This window comes from Engystomops pustulosus, chromosome 10 (assembly GCF_040894005.1).
Source record: "Engystomops pustulosus chromosome 10, aEngPut4.maternal, whole genome shotgun sequence".
In the NCBI taxonomy this organism is placed as follows: Eukaryota; Metazoa; Chordata; class Amphibia; order Anura; family Leptodactylidae; genus Engystomops; species Engystomops pustulosus.
In genome coordinates this window covers 61,423,919-61,448,594 of record NC_092420.1, presented here as the reverse complement: position 1 = coordinate 61,448,594, position 24,676 = coordinate 61,423,919, and the positions used below count along the sequence as shown (strand labels likewise).

Genomic DNA, 24,676 nt, shown 5'->3' with positions numbered 1-24,676 from the left:
ACATCCACCCACCCTCCTCTCTCTCTCCCTCCCTCCCTTCCTCTCCCTCCCTTCCTCTCCTCCATCTAGCTACGGATTCAAATGGCAACCCAACCAAAGAAAGTCAAAGAGATCAGCTAACTGCTAGCTTCTAGCTGCCAAATGGCTGGAGATGGCTAATGAGTGTAAATTTTGTACTTTATAGTTGGACTTTAAAGGGTTGGCCACTTTACCTCATGCCAGGGGCGTTGCTAGGGTGGTAAAAGATCCGGGGCACGGGCCCCAATGCATGTGTATTGCACTTTCAGTAATGCCCCCTCCTGTACATAACCCCCTCACATGTGCTTGTGCCAATAACAAGGTTACTTCTGGTATATACAGCTACAGAAACACCAGAGAAATCCCCATCACCACATCTTATGTTCCTCATTGTCCCTACATCTTTGTTCCCTGGCAGTGTTATCCTGCTGCCGCCCCAAACAATCTCCCCAAATACTGAAAGGCTGCGCTCACACCTTTGTCTTGCATTTACACAAAACCAGGAGCGTGTTACCCATCACTTGTGTATTACTGGAAAATATATGTGATCAAACCGAGGCCTGTCCTAGTGCCACGTGTCAACATGCTCCAAGAAATGTCCCCCACACAGCCCCCCAGTAAGTAATGTCCTCACACAGTCCCCCCAGTAAATAATGTGCCTCACACACAGCCCCCCAGTAAGTAATGTGCCTCACACAGCCCCCCCATAAGTAATGTCCTCACACAGCCCCCCAGTAAGTAATGTGCCTCACACAGCCCCCCAGTAAGTAATGTGCCTCACACAGCCCCCCAGTAAGTAATGTGCCTCACACACAGCCCCCCACTAAGTAATGTGTCTCACACACAGCCCCCCACTAAGTAATGTGCCTCACACACAGCCCCCCAGTAAGTAATGTGCCTCACACACAGCCCCCCACTAAGTAATGTGCCTCACACACAGCCCCCCACTAAGTAATGTGCCTCACACAGCCCCCCAGAAAGTAATGTGCCTCACACAGTCCCCCCAGTAAGTAATGTGCCTCACACAGTCCCCCCAGTAAGTAATGTGCCTCACACACAGTCCCCCCAGTAAGTAATGTGCCCCACACAGCCCCCCAGTAAGTAATGTGCCTCACACACAGTCCCCCCAGTAAGTAATGTGCCCCACACAGCCCCCCAGTAAGTAATGTGCCTCACACAGCCCCCCAGTAAGTAACGTGCCTCACACAGCCCCCCAGTAAGTAATGTGCCTCACACACAGTCCCCCAGTAAGTAATGTGCCTCACACACAGTCCCCCAGTAAGTAATGTGCCTCACACACAGCCCCCCACTAAGTAATGTGCCTCACACAGCCCCCTAGTAAGTAATGTGCCTCACACAGCCCCCCAGTAATTAATGTGCCTCACACAGACCCCCAGTAAGTAATGTGCCTCACACAGACCCCCAGTAAGTAATGTGCCTCACACACAGTCCCCCAGTAAGTAATGTGCCTCACACAGCCCCCCAGTAAGTAATGTTCCTAACACACAGCCCCCCACTAAGTAATGTGCCTCACACAGCCCCCTAGTAAGTAATGTGCCTCACACAGCCCCCCAGTAATTAATGTGCCTCACACAGACCCCCAGTAAGTAATGTGCCTCACACAGACCCCCAGTAAGTAATGTACCTCACACAGACCCCCAGTAAGTAATGTACCTCACACACAGTCCCCCAGTAAGTAATGTGCCTCACACACAGCCCCCCACTAGGTAATGTGCCTCACACAGCCCCCCAGTAAGTAATGTGCCTCACACAGTCCCCCCAGTAAGTAATGTGCCTCACACACAGTCCCCCCAGTAAGTAATGTGCCTCACACACAGTCCCCCCAGTAAGTAATGTGCCCCACACAGCCCCCCAGTAAGTAATGTGCCTCACACAGCCCCCCAGTAAGTAATGTGCCTCACACAGCCCCCCAGTAAGTAATGTGCCTCACACAGCCCCCCCCAATAAGTAATGTGCCTCACACACAGTCCCCCCAGTAAGTAATGTGCCTCACACACAGCCCCCCAGTAAGTAATGTGCCTCACACACAGTCCCCCCAGTAAGTAATGTGCCCCACACAGCCCCCCAGTAATTAATGTGCCTCACACAGCCCCCAGTAAGTAATGTGCCTCACACACAGCCCCCCCCAGTAAGTAATGTGCCTCACACAGCCCCCCAGTAATTAATGTGCCTCACACAGCCCCCCAGTAAGTAATGTGCCTCACACACAGCCCCCCCAGTAAGTAATGTGCCTCACACACAGCCCCCCAGTAAGTAATGTGCCTCACACACAGCCCCCCAGTAAGTAATGTGCCTCACACACAGCCCCCCAGTAAGTAATGTGCCTCACACAGCCCCCCAGTAAATAATGTGCCTCACACAGACCCCCCCAGTAAATAATGTGCCTCACACAGCCCCCCCAGTAAGTAATGTGCCTCACACAGCCCCCCAGGAAATAATGTACCCACACAGTCCCCCCAGTAAGTAATGTGCCTCACACACAGCCCCCCAGTAAATAATGTGCCTCACACAGACCCCTAGTAAGTAATGTGCCTCACACAGCCTCCCAGTAAGTAATGTGCCCCACACAGTCCCCCCAGTAAATAATGTGCCTCACACAGTCCCCCCAGTAAATAATGTGCCTCACACAGTCCCCCAGTAAATAATGTGCCTCACACAGTCCCCCCAGTAAATAATGTGCCTCACACAGCCCCCCAGTAAATAATGTGCCTCACACAGTCCCCCCAGTAAATAATGTGCCTCACACAGTCCCCCAGTAAATAATGTGTCTCACACAGTCCCCCAGTAAATAATGTGCCTCACACAGCCCCCCAGTAAATAATGTGCCTCACACAGTCCCCCCAGTAAATAATGTGCCTCACACAGCCCCCCAGTAAATAATGTGCCTCTCAGAGCCCCCCAGTAAATAATGTGCCTCTCACAGCCCCCCAGGAAATAATGTTCCCCACAATGTTCTCCCCCTTCCCTAGTCCCTATCATGTTTCTCACCTCACAGATGCAGCTCTCTCTCTCTCTGTGCGCTGCTTTCCCCTGCAGGTCATGTGATCATGACATCATCACAGGTCTTTCAGCCTCTGGAACTCCCGGAGGCTAGGTCCTTGCAGGGGAAGGACACAGATCGTGATGAGAACGAGAGGGAAGGAATCTCCCGGGCAGCGGGGCAGATGATCTGCTGACCCGAGGAGATTCGGGGCACTGGCCAAAAGATCCGGGGCACGAGCCCCGGATCTTTTGACCTAGCGACGCCCCTGCCTCATGCTGTGTGTGATCATGTGATCTCTAACTGTCCTTGAGCAGTTGCCATGACAGGACCTTAACCCCTTAACGACCTGGCCCTTTTTAGTTTTTTCACTTCCATTTTTCACTCCCCACCTTCAAAAATCTAGAACTTTTTTATTTTTCCACGTAAAGAGCTCTGTGATGGCTTGTTTTTTGCGTAACAAATTGCACTTCGTAGTGATAGTATTTCATTTTCCATGTCGGGTACTGGGAAGCAGGAAACAAATTCCAAATGCAGTGAAATTGGTGAAAAAAATGCATTTTTTGCATACCTGATATGTTTATGATTTTCACAGTTTATTAATATTTAAATCAGTTCTAGGGAAAGGGGGGTAATTAGAATTTTTAGGTTTTTTAATTATAATTTTTTTTAACTTTATTTTTACTATTTTTCAGACTCCCTAGGGTACTTTAACCCTAGGTTGTCTGATCCATCCTAACATATACTGCCATACTACAGTATGGCAGTATATGGGGATTTTCCTCCTCACTCATTACAATGTGCAGATAGCACATTGTAATGATAGGGTTAATACCAGTCAGCCTCGGGTCTTCGGAAGACCCGAGGATGTCATAGCGACGGATCTTCGCTCCCCGATGACGTCACGGGGAGCGAGGATCCTCAGCAAGATGGCGGCATTGCCGGCGGCGATCTGCAGGAAAACACCATAGACCCAGCACTGAGTTGACCAGATCTAACTCAAAGCATTTTCCTGCAGTCGCAGGCAACTCAAGATGTGTTGCTCTCAGCGCTCTTTTAAGGCGACATATCCTTGGCTGCTTGTGACTGCAGGAAGAGTGAGATGAATGGGAAATTCCTATTATAATCTGAATGCCAGTGAGGCAGTTGGTGCACCCAGCTCTTGTCCTTATCACCCAGAGCATTGCTTTAGACTACTAACCTCTCTTTGCTTTTCACAAGATATATCTGATTCTTATCTGACAAAGAGCGACTCAAGAGAAAGTGATTTAGGCAGGAATAGTAGTGCTCTGGGTGTTGAGGACACACTCTGGCTATACCAACTGCCTGAATAGCATATGGATTACAGGAAATCTACCATTGGAAATCTACTTTCTGAAGTAGTTCCTGAGAAGTAGTATCCCTAAACCCCTTTTTTCTACTTATTTTATTTAGCTTTCCCTAAAATAGAGTTAATTATATCAATATGCAAATTAACTACAGGGATAACGGGGCACAGGAAGTAGCCCCTCTGAGCTCCAGGGTGATGGCTATTCCCCACCCACAGTAGCCCTTGGAGATACGCCTGCGCTCTCGCTGTCCTCTGTTCTTCAAGCGCATCAGCGACAGCAGGAGAGCTCTCTGCATGGCCAGGTAGGCAGATCTGGAGGGGCTACTAAGAGCGGGTGGTAGCCATTGCCGCGGAGTTCACAGGGGCTACTAAGAGCGGTGGTAGCCATTGCCACAGAGCTTACCTTAGGGCTAGTGGGGGCAGGCAGTAGCCTTTGCCTCAAAACTCACCCCAGGAACTACTTCAGAAAGTAGATATCCAGTGGTAGATTTCCTTTAAACTCTAGCTGTTTGTGGATACTGTTGTATGCTGACTGATTTTACTTGATGATCAAATAAAGCAGAAATTTTACTTATTTATGGATTCTACATGTTGAAAATCACCAAATGCTACCATCAGAATATAATGCTTAGTGGAAGTGGTAAACTGGTTTAAATTGGCCATAGGGTTTGAGCTGCATACATGGCAGTCTATACTGTAGTCTTGCTTGACTGCAGCATTGTATCCATTATTAATCCAGCTGCCGACAGGGAAGGAAAGAATCTGACGGAAATTTACTTTAAAGTGTCATAAAGTGGTGCATAAATCCAACTAAATGCAAACCTGTAGTACATGACATGAGCCACAGAGGGAGCTCTAACTTCAGGACTTAATACAGAAGTGACTGTTGGGTCACCTCAAGTAAGTGAAAGCATCTCCCCACTGCTCCTGCCATAGCTCTGAGTAAATATATGACTCAGCCTGATTATATGTTTAGTCTGAAGCCAAGAGACAGTCTCTAGAGGACATGGGGATGGAGAGGAGGGTGAAAAGGGGGGAGAACACTGAGAAATGGTGTTGCCCCTCATTTTCTGCACAGAAATAATCACATACCTGGTAAATGTGTCCTCATGCTTAAGAAAAAGCTATTTATGAAAGTCATTTATAGAGAAAAAATCTCCAGCCTTTGCTGAACTACTGATGCTGGGATTTCAGGTCTTGGAAAAAGTAAAAACGGCAGCGCTAATGGAGAAGAAATACGGAGCGTCGGGACTAGTATAGACCTGTAGTGTTTAAGATCCGGGCACTCCATCTTCTCTTGAAGTCACATATTTATATAAACTTATCCCCAGAATATGGGGTCACATAAAGCTGTGTTTTGCCAGGTGTGCACATGGCGTAATGCATGTTCTTCCCAGATGGACCCTCTACTGGGTTTTATATATTTTTTTGCAGTTTTTTTTTTTTTTCACTGTTCCCGCTCAGTCTTTATAAAATATCTCAAATATTTACCTCCATTTTATAAGAGTTTTTAATAAGTTTTGCACTAAATTACAAACTGTAAAGATGGGGGATGGGAGAGTGTGGGCTGGAGGTAGGATTTAGGCTGAGGAGGAGAAGGTTGTTGTACAGTATGTGGTTATGATTTCATTTATATATGTGGTATGTAAGGTCACTTCCTCACTTTTCCAATATGTTCACATACTTGGAGCACCTTTTTAATATCTTCCTAAAAAAGAAGTTTATTTATGCATTTATTTATTTTAAAATAAATACAAATACATTATATATGTATATACAGGCAGGCCCAGGTTACGTACAAGACCAGTTCTTAAGGTTTATACTTTGTGTGTAAGTCAGAACTGTATATTTAATAATTGTAGCTCCAGACAAAACATTTTTTCTGTCTAGTAACAATTGGATTTTCAAAATGTTTTGTTGTAATGTGATCAAGGATTATCAATAAAGCTTCATTACAAACACCTTACAGCTGATCATTGCAGCATGGGACTAAAGTAAAAAATCCATAGCTGCACATTTACTTCGCCGATCTCTGCCAATCTGGAATGTCCGACAAAGATTCGGAGCTTCCGCGATTCACTAGGATCGTGCGGCCGAGTTCCGGCATGTGTCGCTTCCCCCGCTGAGGTCCGCCGGAGTTCACCTTCTTCTTCCTGGTGTATGAGTGCTAATCTTGCAACACAATTTGATTTTTTTATTCCGCGGTTTGTCCAAATCAGTCAGGTTGTCCGTCTGCCACGCCCCCCGATTTGTGTTTCATGAAAGCCGGCACGATTACACCAAAATCCGATCGTGTGCGCTAAAAACCCAGGGCAATTCAGCGCAAAATGGAAAAATTCGGGAAACCCGACGGAAAAGCATCTGACGGACCCTTAGTAAATGTGCCCCATAGAATTTCCCCAGTGGTCATAGTGGGCAGGGAGGTCCATCTGTAACTAGAGGTTGCCTGGTTACTTAGGGGTAGAATATTGAATTTTCTTGAAGAATTCTAATAAAGGTATATTAAATGTTAAAAAATCCTACACTGTCTGTATTCTGATGATCTGTGGCTCACGCTCATGTGATTTCAAGTTTACCAGGACACTCTGACTCATAGACCCTGAAATAGATCATCTAACCACGAAAATTTACTGTTAATGTTAATGATGAGGTCTATACAAGCATTTTATTTCACTGTCGGACTGGTACAGAGTTTTCATCTGGACTAATGAAAAAGACAAAAGACTTAAAACTTCAACACCAACCTATCATCAAACCATATATGACATCTCTTCACCCTGAAGATGGTTAGCATACTGCTCTCATACCCCAGCTGTGTTCTGGTTGCCACATGGTATGTTGTTAGGTGTTCTTGTTTCTTTCCGTCGGTTTTTCAGTAAAAAAAAAAAAAAAAACTTTATATGCAGTAAAATGATAACTTTAGATAACTAACATTCTTATACTTGAGTATAAGCTGAGTTTTTTAAAAAAAAATGTGCTGAAAAAAACATATTGGCTTAAACTCGAGTGTATAAAAAAATAAACGTGTACATACCCTCCGGCACTCACCCAAGCGTCTTCTTCTCCTCGCGGCTCATCTTCTCCCTGCATCTCGGGCTTCCCGTCTGTGCAAGTCTATGGTCTCTGCCCACGAACACACTATAACCTGGTGCCGACTGATTACGTCATAGTATCAATGTCTAAGAGCAACAATGGCGCCACCTCACGCAATCCTATAATGAAGACGTGAAAAAAAGTGGACGGCACTCACCAATCTTCAGTTGTGCTTTTCTTTCTTTATTCAAGTGAGAAACAACACACTCACATCCAAGGTATGCAAGGGAGGGGGAGTGGAGGCAGAAAGCCCGTAAGGAGGGACGGCCATTTCGCGCAGCACCGCGCTTCTTCACGCGTCCGTTACGTCATACTGTGCGCTGAGGCACAGCGTTTAGATAGGAAGCCTTCTCTGGCTTCATGGCAGTGCAGGCAGAGCCACATCTAAACAGGAGAAGACAAGCCGTTGAGGAGAAGAGGACACCAGGGGTGAGTGCCATAGGTAATTACTCAGTGGGGGCTTTGCTGCTGGATATTTAATTATTGAGGGAGCTCTGCTGCTGTACCTTTCATTATTAAGGGGCATCTGTCATTTCATTAAAGAGTATCGGTAGTTGCTACGTTTCCCACCCTAGTGTTATACTCAAGTCAATAAGTTTTCCCAGTTTTTTTGGTAAAATTAGGTACCTCGAGTATATATGAGAAAAAAAAGCTCATTTGCATACATTTGGGACACCTTATTTAGTTTATTTGTTGTCATTTTACTAGAAATCAGGATTTGCCCACTAATAATAAAAAATTTACAAAAAAATTGGTCAGTATTTTGCTCACCTTACCAATACATTTCCATTGCAATCAGAGCCCCCCATGTTTTAAATTCATGGACCTTCTCAGGAAAGTAAATTTCTATTTTCTTTTCTGTGAGACTTATATCAAGGCTGTCCTAGGAATGAATGGAGGAAGTGACTTCCTGTCCACATATATGACATGGGGTTAGTAGGTGACCGCGGTGATCAGCTGCTTTCCGCAATCTTCACTGACAAAACTGCACAACTACTAAATGTTACGTTTTATAATTAATGAAAAGAAAAACAACTGGTCCATTACATACTCACTGGTCCATTGTAACAAAGAGGGGAAGCGGAAAAGAAAGGGTAAAGTTGTGAGTGTATAAAATGTAATTTTTATTACATATATTAAAAGGAACCAAGGTACCAGTCCAATTAGTTTCATTGTAATGTTTTGTCTCATAAAATATATTTGTGTGACCACTGTAGTTTGGTGTTATTTTCTACCTGGGGACTGAAAAAACAAAAGGGAGGTCCCCTATGTTCAATACAATGGGGCACATTTACTAAGGGTCCGCACACTGCATTTCCTTCGGGTTTCTCGACTATTTGCTCCGCATTTAACAGGGGGGTTTTGGCGCACGCGAACGGATTTTGGCGCAATCGCGCCGACTTGCATGCAACACAAATCGGGGGGCGTGGCTGTCGGACAACCCGACTGATTCGGACAACGCGTGGGATTTAAAATTCAAATTGTGTCGCAAGACAATACACTCACATACACCGGGAAGAAGAAGGTGAACTCCAGCGGACCTCAGCGGGGAAGCGACACATGATATCAGACACATGCAGGAAATCAGACACATGCACACAATCTTAGTGAATCACGCCGAACTTCATCCTCGTCGGACAACGCACCTCAGGGATCGCGACCAGACTGGGTAAGTGAATGTGCCCCATTATCTCTCACACAATGGAACAATGGTATGATAGTCCTGATGTTTATTATATGGTGGCACTGTGAGTATTGTCCACTTCTAAGCTTATTGCATAAGCTACTGCATAAGCAATTGACATTTTAGCGACCTCATTAGCTTTTCTTATTTAAATGCAATGTTCACCTACCTATACCATACTATATGTGCTCTTAGAAAACTTTTCTGTTGTTTTGTATCAGCCACTGCTAATGGGCACTACTTTCTTAATCCCTGACAATCCATCTAAAGCAACCTTGATTGAATAACGAAACTTGCTGTTGTCTCTCGCTTTGAGGGGAAGGGCACATCATGCAGAAGGAGGAGGACATCAGAGGCATAACCTAGAGCTACTAGGCTCAAAGTAGTGGAAAAAGTATACTAGTGTTCCCTACCATCCATCTACCATTTATAAATATGGTGTAGAACCCTGGATATTGCATGAAGTACAGGCACCACAATCGTATCTATAGTTCTTCACTGCACACACATAACATAAACTGTATATTGACATTTTTTTTATTATTTAGGGCATGACTAATTTATCTGCCTGATCATTAACCCCTCAAAGTCTGGCATTGGGAGAGAGTGAAGCCCACCCATTAGATGGTAATCCAGTCATGCAGAAATTTAGAGGTTCAGCCTCCCTTGATTTGATGGGCATAGGAGCAATGACAATGACAAGGAGCTGATTAAGGTCAATAAGATACTGTGCCCCCCAAGTTTCCGTGATCATTTCATAGCCAGTTCAAAAAGCTTTGTTTTTTAAACTTGGCCTGATGTCCGAGCTTCAAAAATCTGGATTCTATTTCTTTCTACTGGGCTCATTTTTATTGCATTCTTGAAAAGCATTTTGAAGTCACGGATAAAGGGGATCAAAACGTCTGAGATGCACCAGGATGCATTGCTTTCCTTCCATGTAACGCACACAGAATAACTCAGAGAAGCTCACCCAAAACGGGTACCATTGCTCCTTACATGTATATCCACTATACACCAATCTTTTTTAAAGTACTGTCTCTGCCCAATGCAGCTGCCAAACTGAGCCACAGAACTGGAGCTGGCCAGAGTCTAAGGAAATGCTGCATGCTTGTGGTGGAACGAACACGGGAATGTTTGAGAGCGGAGCCACTGGGACAACACTCAAGTTCAGGTTGGCAGCAAACAAAAATTGTTACCATCTGGAAGTTGTTCAGAGAGGGATCTTTGTGAACTGTGGAGCTGGGTGGAGGGAGCGCTGCTCAGAAGTGTAATTACATTTATATGCCGCCATCAACTGAAAATGTTCTGTGTCATAGCTAGAATGAGACTACAATCTTATATGCCTCTAGGCATGAAACCTCCATTACTGTATACGATAGACTTCACATGTGGGTACTTGTATAACATGAAGCTATATCTCCCTTCTTCATATGCAGTCCCAACTCGACTGAGCATGCATGTGCATCGACACACATATGTATTAGTGAAGTGCACTCAGAGGGTGTCTACAGGTGCAGTACTACACATTCTGTACTTCCTGCTACTAGGATGAGCTACTCTTTTGGACACCAGGGGAGGGACACTTCTTTAATCATTATTTTTCTGCTAGATTGTGTATTATAATACAGGACCCTGAAGCAGCTATTAACATTTTCCTCTTATTTAGTTTTCCCCCTTTCTTTAAACCCCTTATGACTCCCTTTTTTTCCTATGACATGCACAGTGAAGCCGGGGTGTAGTACGCTGCCTGCCATACACGTTAGCGCAAGCACGGGGAGCAACAGAACCAGGTGAGCATGAAGGTTTTTTTTTTATAGTGGTCACATAAGGACTTGGTAAATGGCGAGTGCTGCTCACCCCTCCCCTCTCCATAGGTAAAAATGTGCACGTACATGTGCAGTGAAAGATAGAGCAATACGCCAATTTAAATGGATGGATGGATGGCACAGTACAAGAAGCATACAAACTAAATAAAACATCCATGAGAGCAGCCATACACACATTACAAAAAAACATAAGATAAAGTGGCCAATCCCTTTAAGGGCCCAATTCTTTATGCTAAAAATAAGCTTGTGACCTCCCTTTTGTATGCAGTAGCTATAATATTTAGGACTTATTAAACAACTGGTTAAACCCCCAAATAATAACTATCTGTGAAGAGGTTAACTGTCACAGGGATCTGGACCAAAAAAGTGTCACATCTCTTTTCAGAAGACTACAGCCAGGCGTTGGTCCTCATGTCCCAAGAGCGTGCGCAGATTTGGCACAAGAGTATATTTTGAAAGTGTCCTTTTTCTGGTTTCTGATTGATGGTCTGATTCTTTTCTGACTCAAACTGAAGTTAGAAGCCGTATGACACAGCAGCACCACCCATGTAGCAAGAAGGGGGGCAAACAACTGTGGCTGATTACAGAAACACACTCATGGAATTGGGAAAGATAACTACAGCTAGCAATGATGATTACATATAAGATTATCCTAAATAGCTTAGGAATGGACTATTTTTTGGGGGGGGGGGGGGGATTTAGTGATTATTTGATTCAAAATACCAACAAAATGACAATAATCCTATCCATGTCTAAATTCAACACTGCAAAATAAATGAAAACTAATAAGTAACCATGCTGTAGTACTAGGGTAAGGAAGCCTGTGCCTTTTTTGCAGAACACTGGTCATTGTTCATTGAGAGCTATGTCATATCATCTGTTGAGGCTGTGACCTCAGGACGGCAGAATTGTATAAATCCATGAGGCTGCCACAATATTGAGGGGGATACTGTACTGTTTAGCTGTGGTTTATAAATGAATGAGTTTGGCACTGTGTAGTTACAGGATGCTTTAGATATTTTTATACTATATACATGCTGCATATACAGTGATAGTCACCACATGCTATATAGATGCTGTGTATACAGTGACAGTCACCACATGCTATATAAATGCTGCATATACAAAGACACACCACATGTGCAACAACCCTGCCGATGCATAGGCTAGGTAGTTGTTGCGAATAACGCCCCCTCCATACTAGGAACTGCCTAGGGAGACTGATCACCTTGTTAGGAGGTCTCCAAAAGTGGAGAACTTAGTAATTGCAGCTGGAACCACTGCCTGGGAGGGAAATATTTAAAGGGGTTTTCCCACGAACAGAAATTAGGCTCTATCCACAGGATAGGGCCTAAGTTGCTGATTGGTGGGGGTCTCAGTGATGAGACCCTCACAAATCACGAAAATGAGGGGTCCGATGGGGTCCCACGTACCTCTGTTGGACCCCTTGTCACTCCATCAAAATAATGGAGCAGATGGCCATGCATGACCGTTCTGCTCCATTAATATCTAAGGAGATCCGTGAAATGGGGCACTCGACAATTTCCATCAGCTCCATAGAGATTAATGGAGCAGAACGGTCAGGGGTCCGACAGGGGTTCGCGGGACCTCTTCAGACCCCTCGTTTTCATTTTTGTGCTTCGTGCCTGTGGACATGGCCTAGCTTGTGTTCGTGGGAAACCCCTTTAACATATCAATTGTCTGTAACCAATGATATGATGTGTTTTAATTGTAATGCTGGAAGCTGGTTGGATAGTGCTGCCCCCTCACTAGGGGAGTAGGAAAACCCCCTTGTTGGTGGGAGCACGTGACCAGTCCTGCAAACAGAGCATTCTAGAAGAATTCTCTCAACAGGAGAATATAGCACCTGCCTGTGCTACACAAGCCAATGTCATACTACCAGGAAGCAGAGGTGTCTCAGACAGATGCCTGACACATTGGGCAAGAACTGTAAGTTGATTTGCACAACGTTGCCCGCGTGTGATCCCTGGATCAGGCTTCTTCACCACCACAGGCTTCCATCACCCAGGGATTCCTATATACACATCAGGGGTTAACCCAGGGAGAAACCTCTTTCATCAGCCTCTCCCTCCATATTTCTTGCACACACCACATGCTGGAGACCTGCCAGGCTGTAAACCAGTCCTCCAGTCCCAATACCAATCACCCTGACCATAGAGTGCTCAAGGCCGCATAAGCAAGCCACTCCGGTATTCTGGGCCCCGGCTGTCTCCAGCCACCCAAAGAAAGCTCAGGGCCCAGTGGGTGATGTTGCCCATGCTATATACATGCTGCAGATACAGTGACAGTTACCACATGTTTTATACACACATGGGAAAATGATTGGTACCCTTCGTTTAATGAAAGAAAAACCTACAATGGTCACAGAAATAACTTGAATCTGACAAAAATAAGTAATAAAGTAATAAATTACATTTCTATAAACATTAACAGTTGAAAGGCAGACATTACTTTTCAGCCATGCTTCAACAGTATTCTTTTAAAAATAAGACAATGCACTTACATGCACCAGGAAGAAGAAGGTGAACTCAGTCGGACCTGAGCAGGGAAGCGACACATTTAGAATATCGGGCGCACAATCTTAATGAATCGAGTGCATGATCGTCGGACAATGCGCTTTGGATGAACTCCAGTGGCCGGCTTAGTAAATGTGCCTCACTGAGCTGTATATATAATCACTGTGCTGTATATATAATCACTGTGCTGTTTGAGGCAAAATAAAAAGTTCTCTGGAGCTTAGAGCTAAAGGTAAAACTTATGAGACCATCTCAAAGCAGCTTGATGTTCCTGTGACTACAGTCTCTAAATTGCAAGGCAAAATTAAGGAAAAAGGAGGGAACCTATTCCTCTTGTTTACATGCAAATAGTATTGTTCACAGCATTATCTAAGGGGTTAAATATCTGTACCCTAAAGACAGCCGGAAATACTGACATCTGGGTTGAAATTGACCGATTGGCAATTCATGGTTGTTAGAAGATTTATCTACATATTTGAAGCAACCTTTCCTCATCATAAAACTGTTGGCTTTGATAGAAAGGTAGTTAGATTTTTTTCTTAGATGTGTGACTCATAAAACCTGAAACCAGCCTTCTTGAGGTTTGGACTCCGCTACGTAGGACTTGTAGGAAAATGCTCACAAGACAAGCCCTTCAGGGAACTGATGAGAATCAGCAAAGATGAAATAGAAGACAAGCATGGATGTGGGATTATTCTGGTTGTACTGCACTGGCAGACAAGCCCAATATTGACTCGAATCAGGTCATAGGACACTGGCAGCCATTATGGTCATGAGAATATATAGGTCATGGGTCACTGGTAGGCAGACATGGAGTGAGACAGGATGGGTAACAAAGAACTTCCAGATGTGGTTTGCCGACAATCCAGGTCTTACACCAGACTCCCAGTTGAATGAGAAATCACTCAACAATTATTGAAGGCATGTGGCTCCTAATGAATAAGGGGCACAGAAGAGATGAAGATGGGCAAATAAAATCAGACCATTTAAAAGAAACGCAGCTTTACTTTATATATTAATTGAAATCCCTTTGCAACGATGACCCAAAATTTAAAAGAAATATGCTCTTCCGTGGGGTGATCTTTGGACAGGTTTGGATGTAAAACAGTCTAAGGCAGTTGTCATAGCTGATCGTGGGAACAGTATGGGAGGTGAGCACATCAAATGAAAGCCTGACAAAATGGATAGATAAGAGATATGGCTGCAGATGTGCCAGCAAATGATTTCTTTATAGAAGAGGTCGTAGTAGTAGTTTAATGCAGCAAATCTGGTGACATTGTCCCTTTAAAGGACATCTACCACCAGGATCAAAGATTGTAAACCAAGCACACTGACATACTGGTGTATGCCCCCTCTGGCAGGATCTGCTCTTCTTTTAGCTTCTTATGCGCTCGTTTTTACAAAAGAAAGGCTTTTAAATTACCATATTTTTTGGCGCACCGGAGTATAAGGCGCACCATCAATAAATGCCTGCTAAAACATCTAGGTTCATATATAAGGTGCACCTGATTATAAGGATGAATGAGCAGCAGGTGGCAGACCTGTGCACAGCTCAAGGCAGCTGTTTTCTGTAAGTGCAGTTCATATACAGTACAGGCGGTCCTCTACTTAAGGACACCCGACTTACAGACAACCCATAGTTACAGACAGACCCCTCTGTCCTCTGGTGAAGCTTTCTGAATGCTTTACCATAGTCCCAGGCGGCAATAATCAGCTGTAAGGTGTCTGTAATGAAGCTTTATTGATAATCCTTGGTCCCATTACAGCAAAAAATGTTTAAACTCCAATTGTCACTGGGGCCAAAATTTTTTTTGTCTGGATCTACAATGATAAAATATACAGTTTTGACTTACATACAAATTCAACTTAAGAACAAAACTCCGGACCCTATCTTGTACGTAAGCCGGGGACTGCCTGTATATAAGGCGCACCGGATTATAAGGATGAATGACCAGCAGGTGGCAGACCTGGGCACAGCTCAAGGCAGCTGTTGTCTGTAAGTGCAGTTCATATATAAGGCACACTGGACTATAAGGCACACCTTTGATTTCTGAGAGAATCAAAGGATTTATTGTGCACCTTATAGTCCAAAAAATGCGGTATGCAAATGAGCCTCAGGTGTTCCAGGATCAATAAGTGTCAATAGAGGCGGGAGCCCCTCTGGCTCATTTACACAATAAAAGTGGATCCTGTAATAGGGGGCACACACCAGTATGTCGGTGTACTTGGTTTACAATTCTTTATCCTGGTGGTAGATTTCCTTTAAAGTTAGTCATACAGTTTACATAGCTACAAATTTGGTGGATTTAATTGGTCCCTTTTTTAAACCTTAATTGGCATAATTAAATTCTTACATCAAAAAATCTGGCTTCTTACCACAAAAAAAAAGTAAAAGTTAATGTTAAGTTTAAGGCCATGAACTATTTGCGGTAACGTATCAAATATTGATTTAGAGTATAAACCGATGTGAAAAGGTCTGAGAGCTTCATTCAGCGAATTTGTTCTACAGTTTCAGCAAACCTTTCAGTGCACAGACAGTTTTAATGAAGTGTTGTGCTCTAATCTCTCGTCACATGGCACTTAGTTATGTCAGGAACAGTCGGCTCGGCTTGATATAAATATTAAATAGCAAACAGGCCAAGAGGGAAATTGCAGGGCTCTTTCAAAGATATCTGGAATTATATTCTCCACGATTGCAAATGCAAGCAATTCTACTTGGGACTGGCCTGAGGCCAAGAGGCTCTTGGTTTCTGTGCTCTTTGTAGCCATAGCCTATATATTAAGGACTTTTAAGTCAAGGCTCTTAAGCCCTATCAGGGAAGTCCATTCATTCATATAGTTTTTTTGGGAATACAGTTGGGAAATATACTATATGTGCCGTAGATTTTTTTTGTTCCAGTCTAAGCCAAAAAGCACATTACTGTTGTTTTACTCAAGACCACCGAGCTGAGCTTGTTAGAAATTCCTCTGCTGTAAAAACCACAGATTTCGATTTCCCAAAAATGATGCGCATTTAAATTATGTGTAACCAAGGCTGAGCTTTTCCTTCGAGAGTATAGTGAAAACATTATATAACAATAGCTTTATTAATTCATAGAAACTTGAACATGGATGAAAAGTTGAAAAGTTCCTTACAGTAGAAAAAAATCTTATATTTTAGATGCTGGTTTCGTTTTTTTTCACAAAGAGATTTGCACTGAAATTGTCCCCGAATTGCCTGACACATCAACCCCATTACAGAATATTACATTATCTGGCAGTAGAGCAGGTTGCTTATGAACCATATGCTGGTAGATGAGTGAATGGATTAATAGTCATTGTGCTGGAGTACTGATAACAGGGGGTAAGGACTAAACTTGGGAAAACTGACTCTATAGGCTTAGGTGTTCTAAAAACTCAAAAAATCTAGTGTCTAGCAAATAGCCACAAAGTAACTAATCCCTTCTTTTTAAGCAGAACACTGAGGATTATGTGCTCGTAAAACTATACCGCAATACAAAATAGCCATAAAAGTCAGGTGAGAAAGTTTGAAGAAACAAAACACCAAATCTCAAATATCCGAAGAAAAAAATATTGTATGTGCTAAAAAAATCTATGTCATATAAGATACAGTTATGGGATTCAATGAGATCTTTAGTCAGATGTAGACTGAGTTATAACCTCATTTAGCAGGAGTGACCGGCGGAGGTTAATAGGTCTTCTGCGTGCAGTAGATGTGACGGAGCTCTAAATGCTGAAACAAGATACGGTGTCTGAAACGCAGGTTTGCCTGTGTGTCTGTACTGCCAGAGAATAGGGCCGGTAGTGAGAAACATATTCCAGTAAAGAGCTTGTGAGGGCAGGGACAACTAGAAGAAAAAAATGCCAGTCTAGACTCCTATTGTGTATATCAAAACCAGATGAGAGTGAACTCCCGCCCAGAATACCTATTTACTCTACAGACGGTCCCCGAGCAGTAAATGCATCCATTTATAAGGTGGTCCTGCCCAAATATGCCTCAAATAAACATCTTAATGTGTTATAGGATCTAATGCAGCTAAGTGTAGGTATTATATGGAAGAACCCATACGGTTGAGTTCACATCCATGATATTAATTCAGTTTTTTCTGATAATAATAATAATTCTTTATTTAAATAGCGCACACAGATGACGCAATGCTGCACAGAACTTGTCAAATCGGGCCCTGTCCCCATGGGGCTCACAATAATAATCAACCTAACAGTATGTTTTGGAGTGTGGGAGGAAACCGCAGTACCCGGAGGAAACCCACGCAAACACTGAGAGAACATACAAACTCTTCTTCAAAGCATCAGAAAACCAGAATTTAAGCTGTGATTAATCAGACACACCCGGCGTACAGTGGTCCGCTCTGACAATGGGTCCACCTGATTCTGTATTGGCGATTGTATCACACAAATAGTGCATGCTAAATGTATTGGACTCTGGGACATGTACTAGTGATGGAGCCTGTAATGCAGTTCTGATCACAGTTACTCTAAGGCATATCCTAAGTTGACATATTACTGGTAATAGCCCAGGGTAGGGCCTAAAGGAGTCATCTGTTGCTTTAGTGTGGACTGTTTTTGTATCTACATGTTGTAAGCATGATGGCAACCAAAGGGTCCAAGATCAGTAGGACCCTCACTCCAAGTTCACAAGATTAGAGACTTATTTCTATGCATTCTGTTTCATCAGAAACAAGTTAACCTGATGGTAGTTTTGCACCTCCTTGATGTATATTAAAGGAAATTTACCATAAAAATTCAACATGATAAACCAGGGACACTTATGTATAGATCCAAGGACCATGATTGTGGTAATATTAATTATTTATAACAAATTGTTGAATTGTGCTAATGAACCAGAAGAGGGGCTTTGCCAGATCCCCTCCATACTGCAGCTTCACAGGTTGTTACACTGGCTCAACTTACCCCCTGCCCCCTAAGCACTTTCCCCTCCCTCTGCCTGATCTAGTCTGACAGCAGTAGAGTAACATTGGGAGGATGAAAGTGTTCCTGCACAGTCTAACAGCCTCTGAAGCTGCAGCACAGGTTTTGGTAATGCCCCCAGAACACTTCTGGCTCATCAGCATAATTTTAAAACTTGATTTTAGACAGAAGGAGACCATTGAATAACAAATATAAGCAGATTACCACAGTTACAGAACCTGAATCTATGAGTAAGTGCAGGGTCAGCTATAGGTTTCAGTAGGCACCTGGGCGAAAGTAGGCCCCTGTGTAAAATCATCTGCTTTCTAGGGTCTTACATTTGTGTTAATACAACTAAAGTAATAATAATAATTAATAATAATTATTAATTATTTGCAGTGAAATCACGTGGCGGTATTAAAAATTCAGAAATTAAAACAGTTTCCTGTTCTCTAAAATATTCCCTAATTTATTTATACCAAACACCCCCTTCATGGTTATTTTATATAAAGCTCCCCTCACCCCCTATGGACTCCTTATGTACAGCCAGCAACCCTGGGTCCTGGCACTTGCTCAGGTATGCCCTGTCGGCGCTGGCCCTGGGTAAGTGTCTCTGGTTTATCATGCTTTAAAGGTAGATATCCTGTAGATAAGGTTCAAAGAGCTGTGGATGAATCAATAGCCACAAAACCTCCATACCCTCAAGTAACAGTGTATAGAAGAGGTCCTCCGAAACCATGTGAGAGACTGATAAAGTCCTACAGACAAGCGATTCTATTCCATTTTTGGGAAATAGTAATGTCATGGTGATATCTGTTGTTCTTCATCTGATTTTAGGACCTTCTAAAGACCACATTGTTTGTTTTACTTTCCTTTCCACATGACTGTCACTTCCATCTGGTCACTGTTCAATCCTCACTAAATCTATTGTAACTGAAGTAACTTCTCAACTTCTGGAAATGCCATTTACACATTTCTTCAGCAGAGACTAAGGCTATGTACTGTATGGAATTCTGCATACTAACGAAGCGGTATGCCAGAAATGCTATGCAAAACATAAACAGAAAAGCAACGATAATTGACTTTTCATGCTCAAAGGGTTATTGTGTGAGTCCGACAGGAGGCCTGACTTTTCTGACCTTTTGGAAGATTTTTTTCCCCTCTGTGTTTTGTTAGTAATTGAGAAAAAGGAAGGAGAGAAAGCTAATAACGAAGGAATTCATTGCAGTTGTTGGAGGTGGGGATTTGAAAAAACCTCTGCTTGGTTAACCTATTGCCAGGCTTCTGTTGGGCTCATACAAAGGCACATTGTCCTGATCCGTGGGGCTCACGCAGACCATGTACATAGCTCCAAAAGGGTAATCTCAATGTTTGAGCTCTAATTCAGCGTGGCACCCTGCCACGTTACACCTCGGCTTTATTACTGCCTTTCATTTACTCTAATTTTCTCATGAAAATAAACCTTTGAAGGTACTGTATTTTTTCTTTTAAGTGGGCAAATAATTGAAAAACTTACTTGAAAATATAGACATTTTCCCTATAGGATAAAATAAAGCATTTATTAAATATTGTCATTTCTGAAGGACCACCACAAATGTAAAAGGATTAAAAAAAAAAAAAAAAAAGCACAGCGATTACCCCCCATAAAGGCGCAATGGCGGTGTGTTTACTTCATTTGGCCATAATAATAATAATTCCTTTATTTATAAAGTGCACACATATTACACAGCACTGCACAGAGTTTGCCAAATCAGTCATCAATATTTCTGACCTGTCCTTATCTTGTCTAATAAGCTGCTCAGTTTACTGCTCAGCTCCATCTTTAGTGAGGAACAGAGTAGTGTGAGACACCTTTAGGAGGAGATAGCAGTAACATATTTCTCACCAGAGCCTTATTCACATTTATACTACTGGCTACTGGGGGCAGACACTGTGACTACTGGCCACTGGGGTAGACTCTTTGACTACTGGCTAGCAGGCACTGTGTCTATAGGCTACTTTGGACAAGATCTCAAGAATTGTGACTAATGGCTACTGTGGGGCTGTTTCTGTGACTAATGGTTTCTTTGACTGTTGGTTACCATTTTACGGCAATGTGACTAGATTTGCTACTGTGTGGCAGTACTATTAATATATTGGTAACTGTGAGGGGAAAGTTACTATAATGGTTGATGTGGGGACATAAAAGTAATCTCTAGGGCAGCGATGGCAAACCTATGGCACGGGTGCCAGAGGTGGCACTCAGAGCCCTTTCTGTTGGCACCCGGGCCATCGCCCCAGCACACCAGACAGGACTCAAAGAATCTTTCTGCAGTTGCAAGCCACTTAAAAGATGCTGCTTTCAGACATATTTTGATACTTGCTTCTCTTCTTAGAACTGTAGGAAGAGGGAGACTGAGCAGACAGGGCCAAATTATCTTTGGAGGACCTCCTGCTGGCCCCATGATTCTCTGTGTACAGAGGGACACCGGAAAGAAGCTAAAATAATGCAAATTTTCCCTCCTTTCTACTGTGTTGCTGTCCTCAGGAGGCCAATATGATTGACAGTCGTTGAAGAACAGGGAGCAATAACTTAATGCTTTAATTTATGGTTGGCACCTCGCGATAAATAAGGGGGGGTTTGGGTTGCAGTTTAGGCACTCGGTCGCTAAAAGGTTTGCCATCAATGCTCTAGGGGAACAAAAGAACAGTATTAAGTTTGTGATAATAACATAGAGGAGATGATAATAAAGTGAGAAGCCTACAATTTTGGGGTTGCTAAATCTGCAGAGAAGAGCCAAGGCTAAAAGAAGCTTACCTGGTGTCCAGGTGGAAGAAGAAGAGACTCCTCCAATCAAAGATGTCATCAGATTTATAGTAAGCGAGCTGAAGCTCCTGGCATTGATGGGAAAACTGCTCTTAGCTATAACAAAATAGAATGGGTTGACAAAATATATTTTATATGTATTTATCTCTCTCTGACTGTTTCTGTGTCTCTTTCTCTCCGACTGTATCTGTTTACCTCTCTCCGAATCTCAGTGTGTGTCTCTCTCTGAAGTCTCTGTGTCTCTCTCTTTGACTGTCTCTTTGTCACTCTCTCTGACTGTCTCTGCGTCTCTCTCTCTGACTGTCTCTGTCTCTCTCTAACAGTCTCTATGTCTATGCGGAGATTTTTCAGAAGCGTCTGAGAGCAGAACTGTTCAAGTTGCCTATGGCAACCAATCAGAGGTCAAGTTTCATTTTCCCACAGCTGTTTATAAAATTACAGCTGAGCTCTGATTGGTTTCCATGGGCAACTGAAACAGTTTCACCTCAGACATTTCTGATAAATCTCCCCCTATCTTTGTATCTCTATCCATCTTACTTCACACATAAGATGTCCTATGGTTCTAATGCAGTAAATATGTATAAACTTGTTTTTTGTGCGGTATTTACTGTAAGTATGGGGTTTGGTTCAAATGCTTATGTATAGAACTTGGTTATGTGGCTATATTTCTGGTATGATCTATGCTTTGCTGTATTTATTATGCTCTTCTGTATTTATGCAGTTAACACAACATATTTGTATTTACGGTTTGGTGAAGGGGCTGTCTTTGTCTATGTATGAGTTAATAGGTTAATTAAATCATTTTAGATAGAAAAAGGTTGAATTAAATATTATATTAACCCTTTTAGGAGTCGTTTTCTAATTTGTTTTTTACCCCCTTCATTCCAAAAGCTATAACTTGTTTTATATTTCCGTTAATAGAGATGTAAATAGGATTGTTAACTATAGGAGAAATTGTACTTTTTAGTGGCACAAATTTAATATTCCATGAAATGTACTGGAAAGCTGGAAAAAAAAAATCCAATTGCCGTGAAATTGACAAAAAAAAGGATTTGCAGCGTTTTCTTGTTGGCTTTGTTTTTACAGCATTTTTGTACGTTCCAAATGAGACTTCCCCTACACTCCTTGGGTCTGTACGATCACAGGGATACCAAATTACCAAAATATACCAAATATATAGGTTTTAGTAGATTTTTTAAGGCCAATAACTTTTTTATACTTCAGTGTACGGACCTATATAAGGTGTCATGCTGACATTTTAATATCAGTTTGGGAACTATATGACCGTTTGATTATTTTTTAAACAAATATTTATGGATGGAAAAAGTGGCGATTTGGATAATTTGGGCGCTATTTTCTGTTATGATGTTCTTGGTTCAGAATAATCTTTTTTATATTTTGATAGAACAAGCATTTTGAGATGTGGCAATACCTAACATGTTTATAATTTTTACAGTGCAACCAAAACCCAAATTACTAAGTGCGAAAATAACAACTTGTTACAGAGCAGGAAGCAATAAGTTATATCTTTCAATCATATTGTTCTCCTGAACACGACAATGCAGTTGAAAAAAGGAAAAGAAATTTGGATTATTATTGTAGCTGGAGGGTATCTCTGACCAGAAAAATCATAGGCCCCGAAGTAGAAGGTCCAATGATAATCCAGCCCACTCTATACCTAGAGAGATCAGCCGGTGAGATCTCTCCATACACCCCATGCTGCACCAGGACATTATAGTATGTTATGGTGCAAGTAGGGCTTGCTTAATATCAAATGCAATTTAAATATTGGAATTGTTGATTAGAGGCGGTATCATTTTTATCTCATGCTGCGCTACATTTCTTGTTCCCAAAATAGAGAGCCTGTTGTTAAATATTTGAACCCTGGGAGGAGGTATCTTCCCCTGATAGAATATATTAAATAGTTTCTTACATAACCCTGAACTCATTTAAAGAGGAACAGTTTACATCTCCGTTTTCGGTTTCAGTTGTGAGCATCAGTTGTGACAAAACGAGGTGCAGATAAACACATAGAACTAGTGCAAGTTTTTCCATTATCCTTAATTAGTGCAGGTTAAGGTTCAACATCAAATATGCTAATTAGGCTCTCAGCAAGTTTGAACAACTCCAGAATAGTGGACTGTTGTCTATTAAAATGTAAAGTTGATAGAGGTGGTGAATGTTCCTCTTTACCCTGGCACCACAACTCCTCCAAACATTTATCTGGCAATATTACAGGCAGTTAGCCCCATTGCTTGCTTTATTTGTATGATTGTTGGAGTTTCGGGTGCCAATGCCTATCTTGAGGATAAAGCATTCTGGGGGATGTTTGACCTTTTGATCACTTTTTATCCAATTATGAGTGGCGACAAGTGTAAATTTAGAAATATGTTTCAATTATGATGTTCACCGTATGGGATAGTTATTTAAATATTTTAATTGATCGGGCATTTGGACACGGTGACAACTAACCGCAACTCTGCTTCTGTCATGTAGTGTTAGATTATTTGTGTAACATGAGGTAATATGTTTATGTGCAACCTCATCTGTTACATCTCACCCCCATGTTTTTCCTCCTCTCCTTATACAGACCCCCATACTCATTCAGTGAGCCCCCCCCCCCCCCATCATGTTTTCTCCCTTTTCCTAAGGCCCTCATGGCCCTCATGTTTTCCCCTCTTCATTCAGTGAGCCCTCCTTATGGTCTCCCCCTCTGCATTCAGTTCCCCCCTCATGTCAGTGCCATGTTCTCCCCCTCTTCAATCAGTAAGCCCCTCACATTCTGCTCCTTTTCAGTGAGCACCCCTTTGAGCTTTCCTTCCCCCTGGTTTAGTTACCTCCCCTAAACCTCACCTCACAGTCAGTAGCCCTCACATCTTGTACAGGGTGCCATCTGTGCACTGCCTTGCCTCCCTCCCCCCAAATTGCCTCATGGGTTGTGCGCCTCTGAGTTGCAGCTTCAGAGAGCCTAGTAACCATGCCTGTATGTACCTTCTTCAGGTACGTTAGGGGAGAGTCATTACATTGCTCCAAAGTCCCACTCATCTCCTTTTAGTGGCTACAATAGCATTCAACCAGAAGTTGCAACAATCCTGCTTCTACTAACAGCATATTCAAAAGTATGAATACACGGTTCTCCCAGGCCAATACCTAACACTATGTGCAGATTTGCATAGTGAAAACTCATTTTAAAGTGGAGTAGTCATGTTTTCCAACAACTCCAGCTTTCAGTATCCATCTAAAGCCATCACTCAATGAATCTGGCAATTCTGTTGTTCTTAACAGCGATATGTGAACAAATGAGAACCCCAAATTCTCACTGGTGGCAAAATATAGAAGCCCCTCCATTCTTCGCATTTGATTTCTGTTAAAAGGGGCGACTTTGGCAGTGACAGTTTCTGTGCATCCAAAGATCTTTGTGTCACCGGCAACATTGCATAAATGAATGGGGT

The 24,676-nt window shown here is 42.7% G+C and overlaps 1 long non-coding RNA gene across 1 annotated transcript; it reads right to left on the bottom strand.

The window, feature by feature from the left end:
* Nucleotides 1-7,674: 7,674 nt before the first annotated feature.
* Nucleotides 7,675-21,601, bottom strand: LOC140103714 (uncharacterized). Its single transcript, XR_011850165.1, has 3 exons — nt 21,420-21,601; nt 21,216-21,320; nt 7,675-7,826 (listed from the first exon to the last, which is right to left on the bottom strand). It is a non-coding gene; the product is annotated as an uncharacterized lncRNA (long non-coding RNA).
* Between the last annotated feature and the right edge of the window lie 3,075 nt (nt 21,602-24,676).